This window comes from Sander lucioperca, chromosome 24 (genome assembly GCF_008315115.2).
Source record: "Sander lucioperca isolate FBNREF2018 chromosome 24, SLUC_FBN_1.2, whole genome shotgun sequence".
NCBI lineage: Eukaryota > Metazoa > Chordata > Actinopteri > Perciformes > Percidae > Sander > Sander lucioperca.
In genome coordinates, this window is record NC_050196.1 from 5034467 (window position 1) to 5062462 (window position 27996).

The window sequence follows — 27996 nt, forward strand, 5'->3', positions numbered from 1 at the left end:
CTGACTGAAGTCCATACCAAGAACCAGCTAATAGAGTTCATTAATTAAACTTCCTCCAGCACCGCACCTATCAGTGTCTGGGGAGAAGCTACTGCTACACTGCTACAGCCAGAGTTTAGGTGTGTGTGACGCCCAAGACTGTTAATTCAAACTAACATTTCTGGACGTGATAGACTATCACCTCCCAGGTATTTCTTTAAAGTGCCTGCTCCCCCAGCTTCCAATGATTGCTTCTCTGACGGCTCTGTGTTAACAAACCATCTGGCGCGGAACAGAGCAGGTATGGAGGAAGAGGCGTTTGTCATAGCATTTTCCGTAGCTAACATGAAGTCAAGCAGGGCCTCATCTGCTCTGATCTGGTGCAACCAAAGTTGTCCTACCTTCTAGCTTGGCATGTTTATCTGACATATGGGCACAACTTGTACAGCGGGTTGGAGAGCAGAGTTGAGGCTTTCAGATTGGAAGTGTACAAGCTCTTGGCTAAAAAGTCAGCAGCGAAGGGGAGTTGTGCTCATCAGATTAATGCTGTCAGAATCTTATCGTTATCGTTTTGCGTTCGTTTCCCAGGTTTCTGTGTGAAAGTGACTTATGGGAACAACAATCTCTGAAATTGGTCCAGTATTATGCAAGAATGAGGACGTTTACATGCACACCAATATTCCACTATTATTCCGAATATGACAATATTCCGAATTTCATACAGGTCATGTTAACAGCATATTCTGGTTGGATATTCCAGAAAAGGCCTTTTTCTGAATATAGAATTTTCCTATTAAGACGTGGGATATTCCGGTATTATTCGGGTTTTAGAGGCATTTTTTGGACATGTCTACAGCGCATTCGTAATATGCGTCTAAATCAGGTTTTTTTTTACCACAGGCTTATGGTCAGCTCTGTGCGTTGCTATGGTTGCTGTACACAAACCAACCAGCCAAGGCTGCAGACCCGATAAGAAGGAGAAAGACAGCTACCTTTATTAATAATAATAATAATTATATATATATAATAATTAATAAAGACTTGGATATCAACAGGTTTTGGGATATGCGCACACATCGCTACGCCGACCTTTGGTTGAAGGAATGAAGGAGAGGGACGCTGTGTTCGCACGGTCCAACAAGTCCTCCACCTCTGGTAAACTTAGAAAGAAATCATAATTTGCACGGCTACATGTAAACGGGATTATTAGTGGAATATTCACTTTCATTAGCCGTGTAAACAGCTTAGACGGAATATTGTCTTTTTCGGAATAAAGCAAAAACCGGAATATTATGTGCACGTAAACGTAGTCATTGCTGCAGCTAGCAGTCAGCAAATCGCTAGATCGCTGTTTCCCTGTCTGAACGCAGCCTTAAGGCCACATGGGTTGGCCCGGACAGAGAACATTTAAAGGGAGACTTAAAGGGAGTCTCCTCACGGCGTGTTCTATGTCCGAGTCAAATCAAATGCTGTAAGGAAGGAGGGTTGCTAACTATTAAAGTAGCTAACAGAAATGTTTCTGGAACCGTTTTATTTTCCAACTGATGATCATAAATGACCTGTAACAACAAACTAGACTAACGGTGAAACAAACGCTATTTTTATATAGTTTTTATTCATGCTTTTGCCAGGGTCCGATTTTCCCCGCAAAGTCACAGAATGATTTAGGCAGGTAGTGTGATGGCTTTGTGATGGCTCACAGATTTCGGTGTAACACCGGAAAAGCCTGTGTTAACGAGTATCCAGCCAGGTAAAAGGTAGCAGGAGATTTCTTTATATAGGCCTAGTTGTGTTTGAATTTTATTTTAGAAGTTATCTGTTACAGTTATGGCTGATACTGGAACTAAACAAAGAACTTAATGCTAAAAGGGTGAGTGCAAGACAACGGGCGACAACCCTGAGTCAACTTTGGTCGGGTTTTGAACAGACGGGATTGTAAATTATTTTAAAACCGACCCTGAATTGGCCCTCAGGTATGCAATATGTCTATCTCATTCATAAAATAACTTTACAATGGTTGTAAGTAGCCTGAATTAAATTACGTCCCTCTTCCATTTAGCGCTCGATTTTTTTCTACTTAGCTTTTAGTCTATGTTTGCGTTGGCCTACTATTTTCTTTTTGTCCCCCTGTACTTGTGTAAAGCGTCCTCGGGTTTCATTATATTAATATAAGTTACTATTACTTTGGTTGCTACAACAAACTCTTGCTAATGCTTTGGCTGGTGACACAGTGACAGTGATACCCGGTTTAGCTCACGATACATCCAAAGTAGGCTAAGATACCGTATGCAACACTTGAAATGCAACGATGCATCTGTAACTTACTCTTTCATTGTAAATTAATGATTTTCTGTCCGTGCAAAACATTCATCCCGACGATATGACCTCCCGCCCGCCATGTTGATGACACATATGACGTCAAGTCAGCAAGTCAGGCAACAGAATCTTTACCGAGTTTCCAAGTTGTTGGTTCCAACTTCTCATGAGCATCCTCCAACTCCACCCGTCCGACACTACATGAACATAAGCATAAGGTCACTGCCGTAATGTTACGTTTCCAGTATTTCAAAATGTAATTTGAGGGTATTAAACTTCTGAAAAGTCTGATGTTTGATTGGCTTTCTTACTTGTTGACCTGAATGTGATGTAATAACCACTGGTGGAGAACGTATTCCGATCGAAGTTAAAGTGTGGGGTTACATGTAAAAGTTGTGTTGTCTGTGTTGTTGCCGTGGTGATTCCCTCTCTCTCCCGGCTCCTGATTGCTGCCAAGCTGATTCACCTGCTCCCAGCTGCACACCTGCAACCTAACCACTAATCAACGCTGCACCATAGCAACCACTCACTGCTGGCCTGATCCTTGTCTCAGCTACAGTGGTAGTGGAACAGCGCAGTCACTTGAATTGTGCATTCCAGTATATTTCCTCGTGTATTCCGTCTGATTTGCTTCTAACCTTCTTTTCTTGTGGAATATAATATCTGCCTGTCTGCCTACCAGGGGCGGCTCTACAGTCAAAAAGTGAATAATTTGAAAGTTAATCTTAGGACCCTGACCCTCAAATCCACACAGTCTGGCTCACACACAGCGAGTCTGCTGTGGTGGTCTGCATCCTGGCAAAGAGTGGAGCGACTGAGCTGCATTTTATTTGAATACAAAATATGAAAAAACTGGCATGTTTGAACCCGTAATGTTTACAGAGGGTCGTCGTTTCGGTGGCGTTACGTTCCAACCCACTGCACAGCGCTAACTAGGAGATCAATCATTTTTATTTGATTAGCTTAGCAGTACTATAAATCCACCTGCTCTCACATGTCACAGCAACGAGGCTGCACAAGTTAAACCGGGTTAGATCCTTTACTGTCAAACAACAAATACAATGGGATTAAGTAGTCCTAAACGTAACTGTTGTGTGCATGTGATGATTTATATTTGTTATACTTATTAGCTACATGGACCTACAGTGTAATGTATTACAAAAACAACCAGAGCTTTTCACATCTGGACTCTTGCAGGCCACAGTACAGTTGGAGAGATTAGCTGAAGCGAAAGTGAAAAGGAAAGCTAAAAGTGGGGATATTGCAAAATGAGGAAGAGAATGAGGGAAGTAAAGAAGGAGAAGGCAGTAAACTGGAGAGGTCAGGCAGGTCAGCGCAGGAGAAGGCCACAGAAGGAGATGAAATAAGTAAAGTTCAAAGTGGAAAAAAGAAGGAAGAGGAGGCTGCAGATTGAAAAAGAGAGGGACAGAGGAATGGAGTGATCAGGAGGAGGCAGAGGGAGATGACAGGGATGAAGAGGGTAGGCCTGCAGTTACCCCTGGACCACATGCTATGTTTTTATTCTCCTTCCATATAAATTGCAGTTCAGTGGCATAACATGTCATATCACTGAGTAAAATAACATGTTTTCAGTTAATGTCTATTTTCTGTTGTTTATGTTCTAGGGTTAGATATGTAAAGATTTACAAATGTGTCTAATTTCAACCATTTGGGGGATTCCTGCGTACCGTCTTCCCAGGACACCAGACTTTCTAGCTCCGCCACTGCCGAGTTCTTCCTCCACAGCTGTAACTGACATTGGAGTGAGTTCTTTAAAAAATACTGAAACTGAACTGCAGTTTGTCTCGTCCTCAATGATTTTGGTGGATGTGGAAATAATGTTCTGTGACACCTTCAGTGGTTTTGAAAATGCTTTTACTGTTAGCAGAAAAGGTTCGGCAGTAAGCCTACAGTACAATCACACGCAATGTATTTTCATCCAAACATTAAAATGATGATTAAACAGATTTTATATCTCAGACTGAGAGGAGACTCTCTGAGACGTTTACTGATTCAAAAGCATTGATTAATAATAATATTTTAGTTCTTAAATCTCATTTTATCAAGAACAAAATCCTCAAATTTCTCAAATTTGCCCAATAAAGCTATTCAAAATCATGTATTATTATTCCTCTATATGACCTTTTAACCCTTGAGCTTCCTCACTAAACTAGCTAAACTCATTTTAAAATCTCACGCCAACCTGCCTCCGTCTGTGGAGCAAAAATATCAAAGCTTGGAATTTCCTGGGATTTGCGTAAATTGAAATCAAACAAGAAATGAAATCATCAAAGACGTTGCTGTGATTGGTGGAGGCGTAGTGGAAATGGAGAGGGGCGGGGGTCACACAGCTCTGTGAACCAATCATCTCAGGGCGTGATGTTGACACAAGCAACTCCCCTCAGCTGAAAAAACACAACAGGGCAAGTATATGTCAGTCTGAGATGTAGTGGAGAAGAAGTATAAAGCAGCATAAAATGGAAAATACTCAAAGTACAAGTACTTTACATTTGTACTCAACAGAACTGTGTCTATGCGCAGAAGTGCCACTCTAATATTATTGGGCTAGAGTGCTGTCAATCTGACAAATTTGATTTCCATTGGATCAGAGTACTGTCACTTTGCTGCCTGTTCTGCCAAACGCTGCCTCTCCATTTGGTAAATGGATATATACTTTAAACACACATTGTATGGCAACTGTGTACTTTGTTGAAATTTTGAGGCCAGTTTAGAAGTAGAAACATATTGAACTCACTGTAGAGCACTTGCACATACATATATATATATATATATATATATATATATATATATATATATACTGTGCATTGCATTTTAATTCTGTTCTGTTTCCTGTTATCTGAAAACTGCGTACAGCCAGGTTTTCTTTGTTGAAGTTTGAGGCAAGTTTATTGTTAATGTATGTGCACTTCATTTTTATACGGTACTGTGAAAAAATCTTCCCAGCCGTTGTTGCACAATTCATGTTTTGACTATCCAAATTTTTAAGAGCCCATAGAAAATGTGTTTTGCATTTGGATACACAATTAGTTGAAAATGAAAACAAGCGAAATTAATAATGAATGTGATGTTTTACGTTTGCAAAATTGCATTGTTATTCTATCCTATCCCATATTTTCTCCATTTCTAAGCAGATTCCCTGAAATCGCCCCTGATTCTCAGACACTTTTAAGCTAACATTCTATCCAAATATCTGTTTGAATGCGAATATAAATGATCTTGTAATGTTTTCAGTTCATTTAATTGTGTAAAACTAAATTGTACCGTCTTACCTTTCTAAGGGAATATCATTTCAACCATTTACTTTAGTTTTGTCTACAAGACAAGAGCCGACCAAAGGAAGCTAACACCGGGGAATTAGCCGCGCGCTACCCTTGGCCGTACTCGGACGCCCCTATCTCCCCGCTGTAAACACTTTCTGGGCGCTGCTGGTTTTTCGGGGGTAATAACCGTACTAACAAGTCGTCCAATTAACATCACTAGTCATGTTTCCATCTAATTGTCAAGCGAATTTTAAGCTAACTTTTAAAGAAAATGCAAATTAGAAGCGCTTCCATCAACTGGTTTCGAGCGAATAAACTAGACTTACGCAAAGCGTAGTTTCATCACAAGTTGACGTTACGCATTGGTTGTAGATTGCAAACCGGCTTAGTAAATCAAAGAGTTTAGAAGCTAAGTTCTCTGGCTAAATGGAGAGAGGTAGCATTGGACAAGTTGGGCACATGTGCAGAATACAGGGTTGTGGCAGAGACATTTGGTGTCAGTGAGACATGTGTATACGCGGTGTGCAGGGCCATACCATTCAAGCTCTTGAACCAATTCGTCAATTTACCCGACGTGGCTGAGGCACAGGCTATAGCGCACAGCAACTCCACCACGTACCTTGTGCCACAAGTGTACGGCACACTGGATGGGACCCATATCCCGATCCTTCCCCCATCCGATCGATACCGGGACTATAGTCATGTGAGTTACATGTTCGCTACGTCACAACTTATTTGGCAAAGCTGTTTCCATCTCCCATTTTGCGCATTAACTCCTATTCTAAAAAGGCAAAAACCACCTCAAGCAAGCGTAAAAACTTTTTTAGCAAATTTGAGTCTTTTTTTTTTTTTTGAATTTTGAATTTTGCCGTTTCCATCAACATTTTCTAATGCGCTACTTCAAAATGTGCATAAAAATATGTTGATGGAAACGTGACTAATGATGTCAACATGTCCAGGACCGTACTTCTGTTCTTCACAATGAAATGGCATGCTTCAGCAACTCCAAATGATTCAGTAAAAGCTGAATGTAAAGTTACAGCGCCACCTGAGCCTCGCCCAAGCCTTCTTACTGCTGTCTCTCATCAAAGTCACCTTTGTATACTAATTAGACATGCAAATGTTTTTGTACATATATTTGACTGTTTGATGAGCGCCGATGTGTTCGGATATGGCCAATTGCCGCGGAGAGTGTCTGAACATGAACACAGTTATGTTATACAGTACTTGAGTAATTGTAGTGTCATTCCACAGCTTGTAATATGAGAGAGGAAGGTGGGGAGGTTACATGACAGAGGTTGCTGCAGTCCATCACCGCCACAATGCAGCGCTTTCCGGCCAGCCGAGGGATGAACGACTCCTTCCAGGAGATCGAAGCATGAGGCTCAATGACTCTGAAACACAAACAGGTGCACGGGTATAAATACACACAGCCACAACATGTCATCACCATAGACTGTATACATAAAGATGGACGATGTGTCTCCACATCCTCCAACTGTACAAAAGTCAAGGCTAAATATTCCGGGTAGGGAAAATAAAAATGTTGAGGTTTTTCATGTCCTTTTACCATGGGCATGTAAATATAATATATATAATATATGATATATGTATATATATAATCTATGAAATAAAACAGAATAATTCTGTTAAACTTATGTAGTTTTGAATTTAAATTTGTTTTATTTTACAGTGTGAAAAAAAAAAATTCTTACAGGAGATTTTGACATTTGCCATGTAAGAGGCTTTTATGTGTCAATATAAACATTTCATATATCTTTATTTCTCCATAATATACTCACATTTGACCTTTTTAAAGTTAGTTTAGGAAGACATTAACAAATTTATGTATGAAAATATTTGGTTTACCAATTGGGTCGCCTCAACTGTGGGCCGCTTGCTTAAGATCATACACTGTATATAAAGATGGACGACGCGTCTCCACTTCTTCTCACTGTACAAAAGGGAAGCCAAAATATCCTGGATACGGGCGCTGCTATGTATGTGTATCTATCTATGTATGTATGTATGTATGTATGTATGTATGTATATATATATATACATACATACATACATACATACATACATACATACATACATACATACATACATAGATACCACATTGGCCGCTGCTGTTCATTAGAGCAATATGTAGATGCGGCCACAATTTTAGGACAGATATGCCGTGCTGTTTCAATCAAGGCAGGAGTTTTATCCACAATTAAAATTATCATTTCTCGGTACATTTTCAAAGATTTTTAAGCATTTTGCTTTGCTAAAAATGCTATGTATTTATGATGCAGGGTACTTGGTTGAATGGGAAATGCAGCTTTTCTTAGCAAAATATCTTATTTTGTGTCGATAGTAACTAGGGATGAGCGAGTACAGCATTATCTGTATCTGTATCTGTTAACCATATGAATTATCTGTATCTGTACTCGGACTGGGCGGGGCCTAACCCGGAAGTGGGCAGGATTTAACCCGGAAGTGGGCCGGGTTGACTTGAAATGGGCGGGGCTTTAACCGGTATGTTATTTTAAGCATGCAATTGATATGGGTTGATCAGAAATTGTTATATTTATTGCTGATTAGAAAACTATTTACATGACAGCATCAGCATTGAGCTTCAGATCAATGGTTTTGATCACGATAACAAACAAACTATATACAGAACAAGAACAATGAATACAACACATGCGGTTGCAATTATGAAGTAAAATGTAATGAACAAGAGTTTTCATACTCAACATAACTTTCTTTTTTTAACTTTTAATTTTTTTATGATCAGTGTGATTTTTTTTTTTTGGTTCTTTTTTATTTTTTTTATTTCCACACCGTGTGTGTGTGTGTGTGTGTGTGTGTGTGTGTGTGTGTGTGTGTGTGTGTGTGTGTGTGTGTGAGAGAGTGTGTGTGTGAGTGAGTAAGAGAGAGACAGAGAGAGAAAGAGAGAGAGGGGGGCAGGGGGGACTGTGTTCTACGGATCAAATAGTCCGACGCTGTTTTTCAGATCTGTTTAGAGCCAGCTGACGGTTTAAAAAAGAAAAAAAATCTCCGACAGGAAGAGACGCAACGCGAGTCGCATTCTACCGAGCACCACGTCTGAACAAACCCCACGTTTACCAGAACTCTACTGGTTAATAAGTAAGTACTACAAACCGAAGTAAAAAACAAACCTGAAGCTGAAGAAACCCTAACGTTAACGGAAAAGACCCGCGAACCTGAGTGACTGAGGGAGAGACAGAGAGGGAGAGACAGAGTTCTGTGTGTGAGTGAGCAGAGCGGGACACAGCAACACAATAAATCTGTGTGTGTGTAGGGGAGGGGCGCTGTGACGACTAGCCTATCACAGAACGCAGACACAGTCAACTACCCAATGAGGATTTTTATTCAATCCGAGCACAGATATTGACTCGTATTACTCGTATAATACTCGTACTCGGCAAAAGTGCTTTATCCGTACCGGATACTCGTTTCAGCCGAGTATCCGGCTCAACTCTAATAGTAACACAACTTTAAGCCTTAATATAATTTAAATGGGTGAGTAACTTAAAAAAAAAACCCTCATACAGTTGTCATGAAATGTCAAAGGGGGAAATGTAATAGAAACCAAAACAGTTGTTTTTTTTGTACCAGTCTGTAAATGTGTGTATTTGTGCTGTAAAAGTTTGGATTTTTTTAACATAGGGGTCTATGGGGATTGACTCGCCACTCAGACCACTCGAGCCTCCGAGCTGCTGCTTTGATAACACACGACAAACTGCATTTTCAGCATCTTACTAAAATATTACTAATCACCTAAATAAAAAATACTATACCTGACACAAGCTAGCATTAGCTTAACTTAGGTATACCTGGACAGTCACTTAAATTCATGTATCCCTAAAAGAAGGATTAGCGATACCTGCATTTATATCAAAACCTAGAGACTTCCAAACATCAACATGTCATTTATTAATATATATTCGTGTCTAAAGGACATATAAACATCTTTTCCTATTCTATGTTGCCTGGAAACGCTTCCAACACGCTTGCGTGTTGCGTGAAAAATAGGCGTCGGTTCTATTTCTAGCATGCACGCGTTTTCGCGCGTGTCACACAGGCAGTGTGTAAGCTCTAACCTGTTAACATGGGAGCCGAAATAAAAACGGACACGCCACGCAGCTGACACGCTTGCGCGACGCATCCAGTGTGTAACCGGCCTAAGTTCAACAGCATGCGTTAATCCTGCGTCAAAAAAATGGTGGTGGTGTTGAAAGGAATTTGCTCTAACTCGTTATCGTTTTCATTTTGACAGCCCTTATGAAAACCAAACTGATGAGAAAAATGAACAAACATCAGCGTGATCAAAACTACCTAAAATGACAAAAACCATCTTTGGGAAAAATGTTATTTGATGTTTACTTTGATTTTTTTTTTTTTGGTCCATGTTCCATCAACTCTAAGACGGTGAGGAGTGATGAAACTAGAAAACATTGAAGAAGTTGGAATCTGGAGAATGTTTCGCTCAAACCGATTAATCGATTATCAAAAGAGTTGCAGGTTAATTTAATAGTTGACGACTAATCGATTAACCTTTGCAGCTCTAGAAAAAAGTATTTGACGTGCACTTTGATTTTTTTAGTTTGGCCCACGTCCCATCGGCTAACATGGAGGGGTCGCGACTTATGACCTATACTGCAGACAGTCCCCAGGGAGTGATCGAGGTGTTTTGACTTCACTTATATATATATCGTGTGTGTGTGTGTGTGTGTGTGTGTGTGTGTGTGCGCGTACTTGTTGAGACGTCTCTTCTCGCTCATGACTCCAGCTCCTTCCATGGCCAGCCTACAGTCCTTCAGGGCGAAGTTGAAGGGGTTGGTGAAGGTAACGTTGGCAAACATCTGCTGCCGCACCTGAGGCAAGCCACTCAGCTGGAATCACAGAAGAAGATGTAGTAGAAAAAGAAGAAGAACAACAACACGCCGAGAACATCAACTGTAAAAAAAATAACGCCAGTGTCCCTATGGTTGTAATGGCGCTGCTCTAATGTAACCGAGGGTTTATTGCATCGCCCATACTCTGGCTCGACTATAAAATAAAGAAACCCGGGCGTCCGATGTCGGAACCAAGACGGCACTGCACGTCTCTCTTTATTAATGAACAACGCAGTCAACGGCCACTCGTTACAGCATTTTACCACTTCTGATTCATTAACAGAGGTAACACAACAAAGTACCTTACACCAAACTAAATCTTAAAGAGGGAAATTGGCCAATTTTCAACCCTGACACGAGTCTTACCGTCACGGTGAGCGTCGGGATCTTCAGCTCGAGCACTTTGATGGCGGTCACTGATTCGTCCTCAATCTGTCCAGTAACAATAAAGTGCAGGCAGATCTGGGTGCCCAAATACGGCATGTACTCGTTAGCTGTGAGCTTCACCAGCTCACTCTTCACTGCAACACACACACACACACACACACACACACACACACACACACACACACACACACACACACACAGATTGTAACAGAGGTTATCTCTAATAACCACATAATACTATTTCCTCTCTGACATCGCTCACTCTGATTGGCCGGCACGGTGATGGTGAAGTTGTGATTTTTCAAGTGACTGGCTCTAACTCCGGTGTAGAAGATGACGGAACAGGCCAGGTTAGCTTGGATGGTTTTGGGGACATCACTGTTGTTGTGGAAATCCACCTGTAGGTTGACATCCTGACCCAGGTTGACCTGGAGAGAAGGGTGGAGAGTATAAGTACATTGAATTTGTACTTAAAGGGTAACTTTGAATTTCTTTTCAACCTGGACCCTATTTTCCTATGTATTTGTGTCTAAGAGACAAATGTGAACAACAATTGGTCCAGTATTGAGCAAGACTCAAAACAAGACGCAATGTAACGTTAATGGGCAAATGCACACCGTCAATTTCCATCCACAAAACGTGTTGTTTTTGCCACTGACATGCTCCGATTATTATTTTAAGTGTCTTGACAACATTATTGAAAGGATCCCTACAGAGATAGACCTTTTTGTTAAAGAGCAAGATCCTTTTTGTTTAACATGAAACATCTCTAAAATCATTAAAATCACTACGCTGGTTTGGTTGAAATAAATTAATTCATCCATTTACATGTAAAAATATGCAGCTCTATATAGTGGCTCTTGGTGCAGCATTGCCATAACTGCTGAAATAAAAATGTTTAAATCAAATCATATATATATATATATATATATATATATATATATATATATATATATATATATACACACATATACATGTGTGTGTGTGTGTATATGTGTGTATATGTGTGTGTATATATATATATATATATATATATATATATATATATATATGATTTGATTTAAACATTTTCAGCAGTTATGGCAATGCTGCACCAAGAGCCACTAGATGTTTGATGGGTACTTTGCAGCAACAGTATGAGTTTCTCTGAGTTTACTAAGTGCACCTGAATGCACCATGGTGTCCTGTCAGAGCCCACCTGCTTTACCTTCGTTGTTTGTTTCCATAACTTAACACAGGAAAGGCAAAATGTTGCCACAAGGGGACTTCAGGGAAGCAGGAGGATTTTCAAGTTCTGCTGTTTCTCCGTCATCTCTGACTCCGGCAGTGGCCATGGTGTCTGGAAAAGTGCAGCTGCTGGCTACCATTAAGATACCCTTACCTTGTGTCTTTAGCTGCATGCTACCAGCCGGATACACTACGCTACGTCTGTTTTTCTAGACATGCGAAGTTGGCGGGGGTGGATAGAGAAAAAAATACAGGGAATCGCCGATCCTTCTTTGATATTGTTAATCGAAAAAAAAGTTAATTTCGATAAATTTTCGATTTGAAATCATGACACCCATAATGTTCAGTAGACAGACGTGTAGACAGGTGTGTTACCTGTCTGGCGTTAATAATGATAGACAGTGTGATCTCAGGCAGCTCGGATTGATCACTCTCCATGCCGTACTCCTTCGCCCGGTCCTTAGTCCTTTGGTCCTCTGCGCTACCTGCAGACAGAAATCACTTCACCACCGACTCCAACGTCTCCCAACCCCCTCAAGTCTTTAATGAAGTCACATTAAAGACGCAGTATCTACAAACACAGCTGCTGCACAAATTTAACGTACTTGTACTTTACTCACACACAGGAAAACATTGTGCTAATGGAGGAGAAAACTCAGCAAAAGTTGCCATTGCTGCGGTTAACAGACATGGCAATGGAAAGTGATATCTCATGGATGTCTGTGTGTGGGCGGGGGGAGGGGTTAGAGGAAGCCCAGAGGAGATGCTACTTTCATATCTTGCTAGCTTTTCAACATTACTAACCCTGCCATTAAAGCAACTACAAGCAACTTTCATTTTGTGTTTATTTTGGCATCCCCTGTGGACAAAAACGGTAGTGTTTCCATGTCATAAAGATCTTGATTCTCACTTTTAAACGCATTTAAACGACTAATATCGACTAATAAGATAAGTCTCATTTTTGTAATTTGAAATGTGTGTCTGTGTGTTACCTGGAAGGTACTTGTAGTTCTGTGTGATGTTGTTTGGTGAGTTGCTGTCCAAAGATTTGGTGTAAACAGCCTTTCCGATGTAATCCGTTTCCACCCAGTACTGAGTCAGAGTCCCGTAGCGATCCCGCTTGTAGAAGACAACGTCACTGTTCACCTGGAGGAAACACCGTTATGATGCCAATTTAGGTGACAGAAAGTGTGTAGCGTTTCATACCATTGGTGCAGCAGGTAATGCGTTCTCTTTAGTTCTAGAGAACCTTTGGCGTCAGCAAAAAAAAAAATAGCCTATGCTAGCTGCTAGTGTAAGCTAACATTACCTGCGTTCCACAGCAGCTGCCTCGGTATGTGCAGGCAGCCCAGGAGGGCCTGTTCCATTGTGAAATTGTTTGTTATTAAAATATTTAATATTGGAATAGGAATGTAAATTCATATTGCCATACGTAATGGCTGTGCGTCCGGCTGAACAACACCCCTTAGCTGTGATAAAATCACAACTTACCTCAGCCTATCGTGAGTTATTGCTTAGTTATCATGCTAAAGTAAGTAAAGAAAGATATTAAGCAAAAAAAATTCAAAACAACATTTAAAACACAAAGTAATACCCTTTCAATTGAAAAACCTTTAGACGTGGAAAAATTTGAGATTACACATAGAAATGAAATCGGATCTACCCCAAAGATGGAATCTGTAAAATAAAATATTTCAATATTCCAAGATTTGCAAAAAGTACTTCCCTCATTCTAACCACAATACCCCCTTTCCTACCCTTCCCCTTAGCATAATATCTCATTACTTCTTCCATTGATTGTTCTTAAAGGCCTCATGAAATGGAAGCCAGAACACCACTTGTTTCCGCATGTTTACGCGTTTCCTGTAAAAACACAAAGCTAGGGAGGGACTTGTCTCGGATGTTGACTGCCGTTTAAAGTAACCAATAGCACTGCGTGGGCGTTATGCTGCACCCTCCCCCGCCAGAGTGACAGCAGCTAACATGAAACCACAGGAAGAAAGCCTGTTATCTGTTGCAGAGGACTTCTCGCCACTGTATGTTTCTGTGTCTAAGTGACGGGTCACACAGGCAGTGTTGACCTTGACCAACTGCCACTTTGCTCGTTTGAAAGCCATGATGTCTCTCTCTTTCTCATGGGCGGGCCAAATTCTCTGGGCGGGCAAAGCAGAGAAAGGGGAGGTAACCTTCCTCCTTATGACGTCATAAAGGGAAGATTCCAGATCGGCCCATCTGAGCTTTCATTTTCTCAAAGGGAGAGCAGGATACCCAGGGCTCGGTTTACACCTATCATCATTTCTAGCCACTGGGGGACCATAGGCAGGCTGGGGGAACGCCTTTCAGTGTCCAAAACAGCCATTTTAGGTGAAACAAACTGATAGTAATCATTTGCCCTATAGGGTTACATTATAGCAGGATGAGTCATCAAACATTTAAAACTTTTCACAGGAAGAGAACAGACCATGATTATAATGTAAAAATATGTATATTTTTTTTTACAAATTTAAAACAACAATAGATAAATGAACATGTATCATAGGGATACAGGCTTAACACTGGGAACATGCATTTTTCACTGCATGAGGCCTTTAAAGAAATAAAGAAAGAAACTAACCTCAGAGAAGACGAACCCTGCGTCAAACGGGTGACAGAGCAAACCTTCCTTGACGGCTATCATTGAAACTGGACCGCAGCGAAAATATCCTGTAAAACAACCATCATGTTTAGCGTCCAGCTATCTGTTGATCCGTCCGTCTTGCTCTGTCTGTGTCTGTCTGCCTACCATCACTGGTCTCCTGGGGCGTGGCGTCCACCACCTGCCATCCTTCGAGGCCGGGCGGCAGGTCGTCGCGCCTAATGAACACCTCGTTCCAGCAGTGGTAGTTCCTACAGAGACGTGCTGTCAGTACACCTTTTTGTACATGTGTTTAGTCAGCCAAACCACAGATTACACATGTTCTAATACCTTAATGTTATATCTGATTACCCTCCCCTCCAAAAAAGAGTAATTGTCACAGACCTTACACGGTAAAGAAACTGCAGTATTTGGACTATCTAAGTGCCAGGAAGAGGCCATATCTACGAACATGGTTCCATTGGGGGAAAAAATATTTACTCAAGTACTGTACTTAAGTACAAATGTAAGGTATTTTACCCAGTTAGAGCTGGTTGATGTGGCTCGAGAAAGGAAAGATTGGGGTCCCCTGCTGGTGCTACCGCCCCCTTGACCCAACCCCGGATAGGTGGATCACGATAGATGGATGGGTGTCCATTTTTTGCTACTTGTGAGTTTGTGACTTTTCTATATCTCTTTATGTTTCGTTGTTGTCCTTTTGTGTCTCTTTGTGATATTTTTGTGTCTGTGATTTGTAGACGTTTGCATCACTTTGTATTATTTAGCGTCTCACTGTAGTCATTTTTGTCTCTTCGTGGTACATTTCTGTCACTTTCTGTCTCTTTGTAGTCTCTTTGTATCTCTTTGTAGTCTCTTTGAGTCTCTTTGTAGTCATTTTGTGTCTGTGTGGTGAAAAGTACCAAAGTACATTTCCTTAAGTACAAACTTGAGTAATTTTATTGGAGTGTATGAGGTTTTCTTTCTGGTTTAAATCATGACTTTGTCAAAATGTGCACAGGACAGTTGAGACATTTCGAATGGACTAGTTTCTGGCCTGGCGGTCTCCTAGCAACAGGGATGACTGACCAAATGGAGTCCCTGGTGTTTTGGTCGTCCGGCAAGCCATCAGGCAGGCAGATGAGGTCGATCTTCAGGTTGCCGTTGCTGTCGTGAGCTGAAACAAAGTTTGTGACGGTCCTTGCCGGGATGCCGAGGGTGCGTAGGACTGCAGAGATATGAAATATTCAAATCATCAAATATTTCATGCTATCAACAAAAATCACATAGTTAATGGTGTGTCACTTTCATAAAACACACTCATGCCTCTGCTCCATTTAAATATAGTAAAAAAAAATAAATATATATATATATATATATATATATATATATATATATATATTTTAGGGCTGTCAATCGATAGAAAAAATAATCTAATTAATTACATAGTCTGTGATTAATTAATCTAAATTAATCGCATACATCATTTTTGCCCGGTGCCTTGATACTTTTTAAGAAAGTTAAAAAGAGGGTACTAAACAACAGTCGGCAACATTAAAGAAGGCTTGTTTATTGCTAAGGCCATATGGTCAAATTAAATGATTTAATAATAATGTAATAACTATAACAATAACTTATTTCACTAGTAAATTGCTGTTGAATGAGAAAAACTACTACCAGATGGGAAAAGGGCCTTTAACAACAACTTTGAATGCACCACGACGCTGTAGGTTACCAGTGTCATTGAACGCACCGTCTGTGTTTTTCCAACAATGGCAGCTGCACATTGCATCCCGGTGTTGAATCCTATACAGTAAAACACAGTCAAACTTTACACCGTTTAGCGTTAGCTGTCAGCATTGTAACCATGTTTAATCCAGCTACTAGCTAGCGGTAGGCTAACGTTAGCTGCTGCGATGTTTCTGTTGCCTGTAACGTCTGTTTCAGAGCATCAGAGAGAAGCACAGACATATCAGTTGCCCCGAAATGAGGCGCCGAAATCCGCGTTGCTATTCGGTCTGGTAGATACAGGTCGTGAAGGCACCTGTGCCATATTAGCACCGGATTTCGGTACCCAACCCTATTCAGGAAGAAGATTTTTATAAGTAAATGTTCCAGTTAATGATCCAGGCAGCACATTCTCGTCTCCCTCCTTCATTTTACAGTCCAATGGTGGCTAGAACAAATGTCAGGTCAAATGTCAATATGGAATGGATTAATCTGCGTTATTTTTTTTAACGCGTTATTTTTTCTCAGATTAATTAATTTATTTTGACAGCCCTAATATATATATGAGAAGTCAAATTATATGTAATCTATTTAATATTGTAGTCTTAACTCCACTGCATTTATTTCAGTTGTAGTGACTATTCAGCTAAAGATTTTACACAAAAGAAACAGGACCAGTCTTTTTGTACTCATTTGTGTCACTTTGTAGTTGTTTTTGTCTCATTGTGGTTGTTTTAGGTCTGTTTGTGATTGTTTTGCAATACTTTGTGGTCATTTTGTAGTCAGTTTTTGGTAGTTTTGTCTCTTTGCAGTTGTTTGCAGCCTCTGTGTTTGTTTTGGGTCTCTATTTGGTTGTTAGGTAGGCCATCTACACTTAAAGTTATCTGAAAGTCTTGACACAACACCTTGACAAGTGTATCCTGGAAACAGTGCATGCTCTTACAGGTGTTGAAGACTCCAGCAAACACCCAGCACTGGGCGTAGCCGACCGGGATTCGGTTTTGGGTACTGCAGAAGGATCTGGACGCTGCCCGTCCAAGATGTCGGGGACCTGCCCATTGAGTAGTCGTCACTCCAGTTCCCAACACACACGCCATTATCGTCCTGAGCGTAATCTGAGGGGAAGAGAAAGGTCAGGGAATCATCAGCGTCATTCTCTGGGTGATCAGAAATGTCTGAACCAAGTTTTTTAAGACTCCATCCTACAACTGTTGAGATATTTCACTCTGGACCAAGCTAGCTGAACTAAAACTGCAAAAATGTCAGGCATGTAAAAGTCTCTTTCTCACCATTGCGGATCCCATCCTTATCACTTTGATGATGTGCCTCGGTCGTTGATCGGCATCTTAGACGCATCCAGGATGTAAATACAGGCGTCCAAAACGCCGCGCTCAAACTGCAGTAAGAAAACACAGATACATTCTGGGATAGGAGGGAAAAAAATGCTCTGGGTTGTTTGTATTTCTTTAAAGTTCCCATATTATAAAGTAAGATGTCTCTTTAATTATAAAGCAGTCAAGGTTCAAACACTCAAACCACAGAGAAATGCACACAGCCCGTATCAGAAACTGTCGCCAGAAACGTACGGTTGTGAAGACACAACTATACTGTGAATAGGTAAAAAAGTGCCGCTATACAGTGCTGTTACAGCTTCCTGGCTGCAATGATGGTGCAGAGACTCAGAGAGAGCAGATGGGTAAACGCTGACCAATCAGAGCCGCCTGTGATTTTTTTAAAGGGTATATACAATCGGTAACGCACAGTTTTCCAAGTGACACACACCGGATATCCGGCTTGTCAGGCTTATTGTGGCCGGGTGCCTCTGTTGATCCAGACTAACCTGTCCATAAACCCAGTCACAGGTTGTCACAGCATCAAATGAACCCTGATACATCACACCATGGTCGTTGAGGACGTACTCGTTCCGCTCAGCTTCATTAGGAAGAAACACAGCATCATCTGCAAAGAGAGACAGTCCGAGAGTTTTTAATACCCCTATCAGATACAAAACGTTAAACTCTCAAATGAAATTCTCTGAAACATGAAGCCGCTTGAAGGAAGAATTAAGAAGAGTTTTGTGTATGTGTGTGTTTTGTGTTGCATCAGTCTTCATAGTATAAAGCTTTTTGAAGGCTTTATTTAGCTTAAAAAAGAAGAATTTTCTCAACACATAAAGGAACACTGCATCCTTCAGTCAGGCACTGAAAGAAACCTTCTGCTCTCACTCTCTCAAAAACTTTTTGAAAACATAATTTACAGGAAATGTCAATTAAAACAACAATAAATCTCTGTGAAAATGAGAATAAACTTAATTAAAAGTTTTCCTAGATCTCCCTGAATAACTCTTGAAACGCGCACAGGACACTCAAACTCTCAATAAACTAGTATCTTATATTACTGTACTTAGGTACCAAAATAAACGTTCTAATAAATATACTTCACTTTTAAAAGTAAAAGAAAACCCATCCCGTCACCACTGTCGTTGGGATGGTCATCGCCTGTTACGTTGGCTGCAGAGCCTGCAGCAGGTGCTCCATGACGCTATCAGTTACATACTGCCTCCTCTTCTCTATTGGTTTTGGCCTATGGTTTTGGCGCTTGGCAACAAACGGACATTACATAACCAACTGGAAGGGAGCATGCACTAACTCGCAATCTAGGAGGCAATGATCACCAAACCTGCTTTTTGCAGTCTAATGGAATTTCTTCTGATTTTATTTTGATGTAACGAGATTTGTCGCTTCATTGCTTGAATCTCTCACAGTTTCTGTTTTCAGCTCTAATGCTTCAAAGTAGATGTGTGTAAGACCTTGTAAATCAAGTTGTTATCCCTGATAGTCCAAAGTGGTCCAGATCTATTCGGAGTATCGAATGTATCGGAGTAAAAGATACATTTAATTCTGTAATGTATTAACAAATTAAAGTACAGTGCCATGAACATTTGACGTAATACAGTAACAAAGTCTTGTAATTTCTCGATTAAACTGGTTAGTTGTTTGGTCTATAAAATGTCAGAAAATGGGGAAAAAATGTCAGTCAATCAGTGTTTCCCAAAGCCCAAGATGACATCATCAATATCTAGTTTTGTCCACAACTTAAACATATTCAGTTTACTGTCACAGAGGAGTGAAGAAACTAGAAAATATTCACATTAACAAGCTCCAACACAGAAGTGTTACTTTCTTTTCATAAATAATGACTCAAACTGATTAATCGATTAACCCAATAAACGGCGATTCATTTATGGTTGTCAACTACTCGAAAATCTTTGCTTTTTTTCTAGACAGGACAGAAACATCTGAATGGTGACTCTCAGGTGACAGTAGAGAGGAGTGACGGAGTTCTACCTTTACACCAGGCGTTGAACAGCACGTACACGTCGGTGGCGGCGTCCCTGTGGTTCGCTGCATGCGGTGGCCATGACGATGGCCACGTTCGTACGAAACCTCCCTACGATGGCGTCGGGCGTCGGCGTGATGACCCAGAGTCACAGTTGCACCCTGACTCTCCACAATCTGACCCGACCACGGGCCTCCAGGACGGAATTGAAGGTCACCACCACCAGGGAGCCCCTACTGGCCGAAGGGTTTTCACCTGGAGGAGGACGAGGCTTAGTGATGAGGAAAGGATACAAGGAGACGAAAATCCAGAAATGGAGCGTACACATTAAAAAACTTTAAAAGCGTACTATACTTGATAACTGGTACATGGTGTTGAAAAATAAATGTTAAAAGAATTAAAAAGAAATATTACGTTGCGGACCGTAAACCATTGTATTCCTGTGATCAAGCCGAAGCCGTCTGGGAACAGCTGTCACACAGCAGCTCTGTGTGTGTGTGTGTGTGGTGTGTTAATACATTTTTGCAAATCATTTGAACTGTATAGTCATTACTTTTAGTGACCTGTTCAATATCTGTGAGCTACCTAATAATGCACAAACCATGTAGTGTGCAGTGTCGTTACAGTTAACACATGCTCAGGACACAGGTTGGTATGATATCGGAACGCAAACTATGCACAACCATGCGATGATGATCCTACCAAATTATGGCAACGTGAGGTGACTGTGCGTCACGTGTGACAGCGTATATGGTTAGCCGCGGAAAAGGTGGACTGGGAGCCGGCTACAGGGCTGATGTCGTTTCAGCAGCGTTGCAGTTGAGTTTAGTTGACAAAAGGGAGCGTCATGCGGCGAAGACAGATAAGTTTAGATACCAAACAACTAGTTGAAGGGTACTTTGTTTTTCAACCTGTTTTTGTGTCTAAGTGACTGATGGGTAACAACATCTTGGACATGGTCCAGTATTAAGCAATCGCTGCAGTCGTCTGTAGTGAAACAAGCTACCATGGTGTAAGTCCCATCGGGCAAATGCACCCTCAATGTATGTCTAAGTATTGCTTTTTTAAATGGAGTCTGGTGGTTAGGATAGTATAATTTGAGTTGTTTCTGGTTAAACAAGAGATTTTATACACTAGAAGAGGCTCTCTCTGTAAGAGATCCTTCCATACTGTATAGTCAGACACTTATATACTAAAAACACACTTTTAATGACGCAAATTGACGATGCACATTGCCCCATAGGGTTATATAGCAGCACTGGTTCGCAGCTGCTGGTCACAGCATTGTCGCTCAATAACTGGACCTATTCAAGATTTTTTTTGCATGCAGTGCTGCATACAGTAATAAATACGTGGAATACGAGGACATTACAATGCATTAGTTTTCAGAGCTACAGTATATGTACGAATGCTTCATAGAATAGTAAAAAAACAAATAGAAATGTCCATGGTGTTCCAGTTACAGGTTGTTTTGTTCTTTTGTGCATGCACATGTAAATTCACAGTCTATTCTTGAATTTTTGTGATACACGGGAAAAATCTGTACATCTGTTGTCCCATCCCAGAATTCATCCTACGAAATTACAGTGATGTTGGCCAGTCAGGTGACAGTTAGTTTAGCGGTCTATAGGTTCAAATAGCGAGACAAGGTGACTGTGAGCCGGCATCGACAGTTTAAGATTAGACACCAATCGAATAGTTAAGATTAGAAAAAAGATTTCCAGGACGCGAACACGCGTTTTCTGGTGAAAGTTTTCCGTGGGACACAAACTCCGCTCCCCCTGCCCAAACCGTACACCCGAACCCCTCCCTATGTGGTCCAGAGTCTTCTACAGCAGCAGTCAATAAGCTGCATACAGTATAATACATGGAATGACATAGATTACAGTGTGTTACTATACCAATGTTCCTGAGAACAGCCTGATTTACATTGTCTAATTATTTTTAAATGTTATGGTTGTTTACCGTTACAGGTTTTAATGTTTCGTTGGCATACACATGTAAAGTCTTTTTTGGGGAATGTTTGGAAAAACGTCACTGGGAAAACCTGTAAATCTGTGTCCTACCCTGAATGAAACTCACCAATCAGGGAACTCCATCTGGAAGTCGTCTCTCTGCTGCAGCGGGCGGTTGAAGGTGACTCTCACCAGGAACTGCTGACCGCGGCGGACCACCAGGTTGGGGTGTTGTAGGAGGCCGTCGTGTGTTGCAGTTCGTATCGTCTGCTGACACATGTCAACCTTCTGCCACCGACAGATACGCTGAGAGGGAGGATACAGGGCAGAGTACGTCATGTTTGTATGCTTTGGTCTATTTCCACCCCCCGGATGTCCTTCTTTACGGCCGGATGTCCGTCACCTTCCTCTTTCTTTGTGTTGGCGTTCTAAACTGCGGTGGACTTATGAGGACTATGGTTAACCTGCTCCTCAGATCTCTGCAGGGTAATCCAGACAGCTAGCTAGACTATCTGTCCAATCTGAGTTTTCCTGTTGCACGACTAAAACACCTTTGATCAAACACACGTTCCACCCAAAACAAGTTCCTCCCGAGGCTATTAGCAGAGGCGCCGTGGCTCCGTGCGGAGCTCAGCACCGCCCAAGACGATTGTGATTGTTGTACAGAAATGCCAATAACCAGAGCGTGTTTTTTCCTCCCATCCCGGAATGCTGTGTGGACTAGCCAGACCCTCCTCTGCAGCGCTGTGGAGGAAGCTGATGCTGTTGATCACTGATCAGAGAATGTTTTATTATCATCATCACAGACAGATAAAAACATGATACATGAAATGGATCTACCGCCGGCATCAGCAGGTGCTCTGGCTGTGGGAGCGTCAGGAAAAGGCTCAAACAGTGGGAAATCTTCTCCTGAATGCCCAAGGTTGGAAGTCGACACCTAAAGATCAATAACACAAAAATAATAATGAAAGAGAGTAATGAATACATGTAAGAGCAATTCCATGTTGTAGTCCATCAACTTGGAGCTAATTTTACATGTAGAGCGGCAAAGATAATCGATTGATCAATTAATTGTCAACTATTACATTAATCGCCAACTATGTTGATCATCAATGAATTGGTTTGAGTTTTATAAAAGTAAACCTCTTTGATGTCAGCTTGTTAAATGTGAATATTTTTGTGAATATATTTTTTTCACAACTCTTTGACAGTAACTGAATATCATGACTTTGAGACAAACGAGACGTTTGATGACGTCATCGTTTGGGCTTTGGGAAACACAAACCATTTTCTGACATTTGTTATAGACCAAACAACTAATCGATAACCCTCAAGTTTTCAAAGTTTCTATTTCAAAATATGGGTTTCTTTCCACCAATTGTCAGTAACGTGGATGTTCCATACATCGCTCTTCGCATGTAAATAAATGATCATTCACTACTTTCAATTGAATTTGGGTGTTTTTTAAAAATTTATAGCATTGAAAAAAAGAACGTGGTAAGAGTGACAAAAATGTCAGAAAAAATTCAAAAACATCCAAAAAATAACAAACAAAAACATTAGATAAGTAACAAAACTTTTTTAAAAGCGACAAAAATGTTGCGACAATGTGACATGCAGAACCATAAGACATGACAGTGTCATGAACACTGACACTGTCATGACAAGTCATGACACATGAGCCCTAATGACAAAAACCAATGACACTAAAAGAAGTGTTATGTCATAAACGTTTATCACTTGTTTATAATGTTATGACACGTTCATGACAGTGTCATGTCACTCTTATGTAGATACCTCAAGTAAAGTGTAACCGGCTCTTTAAACTTTTTGCAAGAAGAGTGCCGTGGACCTTCTTCTTTTTGAAATGTAAGTGTTTGTTGTCAGTGGTGCAGTACCGGCTCAGTGTAGCGCCCCTTGTGGTTGTGTGACTTCCCCTTTGATAGAGACATGATGGCCGGAGTTTCACTGAAGTCACTGCACAGAGAGAGAAAACTATATTTAATGCAGAAACATAAATATAATACTTTGAATATTGAAATGTACCGATGCATATGGTGATCGGTTAAAAATCAACATGGATGTGTCAAGATGTGGGCGCCTGGGTAGCTCATTGGTAGAGCGCGCGCTCATATCATAGAGTTTACTCCTCTAATGTATAAATGACCTGCGGCCCCTTTACTGCGTGTCCGTTCCACCTCTCTCTCCCCTTTTATGTCTTCAGCTGTCCTATAAAATAAGGCCTAAAATGCCCAAAAATATCTTAAAACCAAAAAAAAATGTGTAAAGATTGCAACCGTTAACAAAAAAATGAATCGCAATGACATTTCTAAATGGCCTATGTTTAATCTACTTGGATTTCACTGTTAACCTTTTTCTATGTTAGAAATCTAATTATATTTTTTTCAGTAATTTGTTTTATTTCGATAAAAAATAAAGGATAATTTGTCAGTCATTGTTACCTGTTAAAACAACGCGAGAGATTGTATCGTCGGCGTAAATCAAATCTCTATTATAAATAGCGAATTATAATTATGATATTACTGTGTTCATCACTCTCATGTTGCAGTGGTAAAGGGTGGAGACTCATTTAATGAAAAAACAATGAAGCATCAAAAAGCATTTAAAAAGTGCCAAAGCGTCAGTAAAATTGGTGTCTCAGAGCTGTTTATCACTGTTTTATAAATAAAGGAATATTTCAGTCATTTGTCTGCAGCTCATACTGTAGAGAAATCCTGAGTAAATGGTTTTGTGAACTTAAACCGTGAATCGTATCAATGATGTGTTGAGTGTATCGTTATATCTCTATAAGATGTCATCATAAAGCCCCACAGAGACACTGTCACTCTGCACGGGACTATTTATACAAATATACAAATGCTCAAACGTGGACAAAATATTCCCAGACGTGAATTCATAGTTAAACACAAGATATATTTTCATATCTTCTTCTACATTCTGTTTAAAAAATGTGAGATAAGAAATAGTCACGAAGCCGTTCTGCATATGAGTATTTTACTTTTGATAATTTAGTACATGTAGCTGATAATACACCTTTTACCATGGACATGTAAATTCCCAGTCTATATTTGTAATCTTTTGATATTTTCATGTTTCAAAAATATACAGAGAAATCTGTAAAATTAAACGGAACATCAATGAAATCACAGTTTATTTAAGTACTTTATGATAAGTATGTATGACGAAATGGATAGACTTTAAAAATGAACCGTTATTCTTTGCATCTCCAGCTAAAATTGCAGTAACAATAGTGTGAGTGTGTGTGTGTGTGTGGTGTGTGTGTGTGTGTGTGGTTGTGTGTGTGTGTGTGTCTCACCGCTCAGATGAAGGAGGAGAAGTTGGTCTGTCTGTCGAGTCTCTGATGGTCAGATCAGATGATAATAATGAGATCAACTTCAGCATCAGTTTATATACACACACTACTTCCCCTTTTTACACACACACACACACACACACACACACACACACACACACACACGAGTGACCTCGACCCCAAACAGACACTCTGACTTTTACTGATCAGCAGTGACATTAAAGGATAACTACTGTTTTTTTTCAATCTGACCCTATTTTCCTGTGATTTTATGTCTAAGTGACTGATGGGAACACAATCTTTGACATTGGTCCAGTATTAGCGTGAACGCTGTACTGGCAGCCCACGACCAAGCTGCAATGTAACGTATTTGGTCCACTAAAGTTCTGTTTTTGCACTGACAGGCTCAGATTATTCTAAGTGTCTGACAACATTATGGAAAGATCCCTACAGAAATAGGCCTTTTAAAACCTCTTTAAGACCTGTTAACCAGAAACGCTCTGAAGTCGCTGGCGCTAAACCCACCAGACTCCATTAGAAAAGCAATACTTTAGTGTGTATAGAGCCAACATATTTTCAATGTATCTGTAAACTATGTGTTTATTTCAACCAAAACTAGAGTTTGTGATGGTTGGAAAAGTGGAAAGACGACTCAAAACAGATTATCACAGTTTTATTTTGAATGAAGTGTATTTCACGATGCTAAAATTACTGTATATTTACATGGAGTCTGGTGGCTTTAGTGAACGCGATTTCGCAGATGTTTTTAAGTTTAAAAAAAGATTTTACTCTTTAACAGAAAGGTCGCCCTCCTTAGAAATCCTTTCAATAAAGTTGTCAGACACTAGAATATAATCTGAGCCTGTCTGTGGTAAAACGAGCACTTTTGTGAAGGTAAATACAAGCTGACAATTGCCCTATTAACTTACATTGTAGCTTGTTTCTCCGCTGCCGACTGCAGCGATCTCGCTCATACTGGACCAATGTCAACGATTGTTGTTCCCATCAGTCACGTAGACACAGAAACATAGGAAAATAGGGTTGAAAAAAACTAAACTTTAAAGGGTAACTTTGTTTTCTTTTCAACCTGGACCCTATTTTCCCATGTGTTGTTTCTAAGTGACGTGATGGAACAACAATCTTTTAAATTGGTCCAGTATTAGGCCAGACTGCTGCAGCTACAAAAACAAGCTAAAATGTAACGTTAATGGGCAATTGCGCACCTTCAAACAGCACTTTTTAGTTGACGGAAACTGATGGTGAACATTTGCCCCGGAGGGTTACATCGCAGCCGGTTTACGGCCGGCCGGTTACAGCGTTCTCGCTCAATACTGGACCAAAGTCAAAGACATTAGTCGCTTAGACGTTAGTGGTTGCTTAGTCTTTTTAAGCTACGTTCTACATACAATAATATGACATGATGCAGTACTAATGTAATCTAATCTTCCAGCGCTGCCTGGAAGGCATTAGGATTAGGCAATGGTTATGGTTATGGTATGGTTATGGTTATGGTTAGGGTTAGGGTTAGTAGGGTTAGGGTTAAGGTAGGTGCCTTGAAGTCGACGGTTGCAGCGCTGCCTTGAAGTTGACGTTGGGGGCCTAAACACCATCGAGCCACATTGACGAACATTAAATACTCTAACATGTATTCATTAGTGTAAAAACAGAACATAATATTCTATAATAATAAAACAGTTTGAAAAAAGCCATTCTGCATAATGAGTACTTTTGATACTTAAGGACATTTTGTTGATAATACCTCTGTAGTTTTACTCAGTAACATTTCAGGAGTATTTTTGGACTGTGGTATATCTACTTTTTCTTCAGTTAGGATCTGAGTACTTTTTCTTCTTGGGGATACACTTTGATTTTGTTTGTTGGCAGCTGAATAATCTTAAATGAGCTCAGAGTGTTATGGAGGCTGGTCTCTAAACTCTGACTGCTGCTTTACAGTAATTAAAGTAAACATGTTTTTCTGCGTCTGATTTCTGGACATTCTGTGTTTCCATCACGCAGAAAACAAGTGATTTGAACTTTCTGCATTTCAGATTCAGATACTTTTACTTCACGACATGTAATCAGTTAACAGTTTTTTGATTCCAACATCAACATTTAATATCATCATGTGTACACAGATGTGAATGTTAAGATCCTTCATGCTGTCAGGGTTAGAGGTTTAGTTAAAAGATGAACTGAGATGTTGGAAAGCTGTTTCCCTCTGCAGGAACTTCCTCTGACCTCGACCGCCAGGCTGTCAGGTCATCCTGACCCACTGCTGCTGATTGGGTCAGGGGACTTTATGTTCTCTTCCTGTTTGCTGACTGGCATCTCTCAACTCGGCAACAAAGGATTAAGAAAGTATGATACGAAGAGAAGCCGACAGAGAATCCAGACAAGATTAGGTTTCTTACTCATTTGGGTTTCAACAGTACGATTTGTAAAGGCCTGCTAGAAATACATTACGCTTTTATGTATTTTGTGTCAGAGCAGGCCTGCTGCCCCTCTGACCCAAAAAGACTTTTCCCCATAGACTTACATCATGAAAGAGATATCTGTAAATCAGTGGATACATTTTCTTTCTAGCCTTACATCCCCAGCAAAATGAAAATTTCATAGTTTTATTTAGTTTCTGTCGACTTTGAATGAGGTATATTTTATGAGGCTAAATGACTGTTTATTACATGGAGTCTGGTGGCTTTAGCGAACGTGATTTGCGGATGTTTTTATGTTTAAAAAAGGATCTCACTCTTTAACAGAAAAGTCGACCTCCCTAGAAATCCTTTGTCATAATGTGGAACCCTGTAAGGGTAACTTTGTTTTCTTTTCAACCTGGACCCTATTTTCCCATGTTTCTGTGTGTAAGGACTGATGGAAACAACAATCTTTTGCCATTGGTGAACATTTGCCCCGGAGGGTTACATCGCAG

The 27996-nt window shown here is 40.4% G+C and overlaps 1 pseudogene; it reads right to left on the reverse strand.

The window, feature by feature from the left end:
* Window positions 1-4596: 4596 nt before the first annotated feature.
* On the reverse strand, window positions 4597-27398 carry LOC116058593 (annotated as a pseudogene).
* Window positions 27399-27996: the final 598 nt, after the last annotated feature.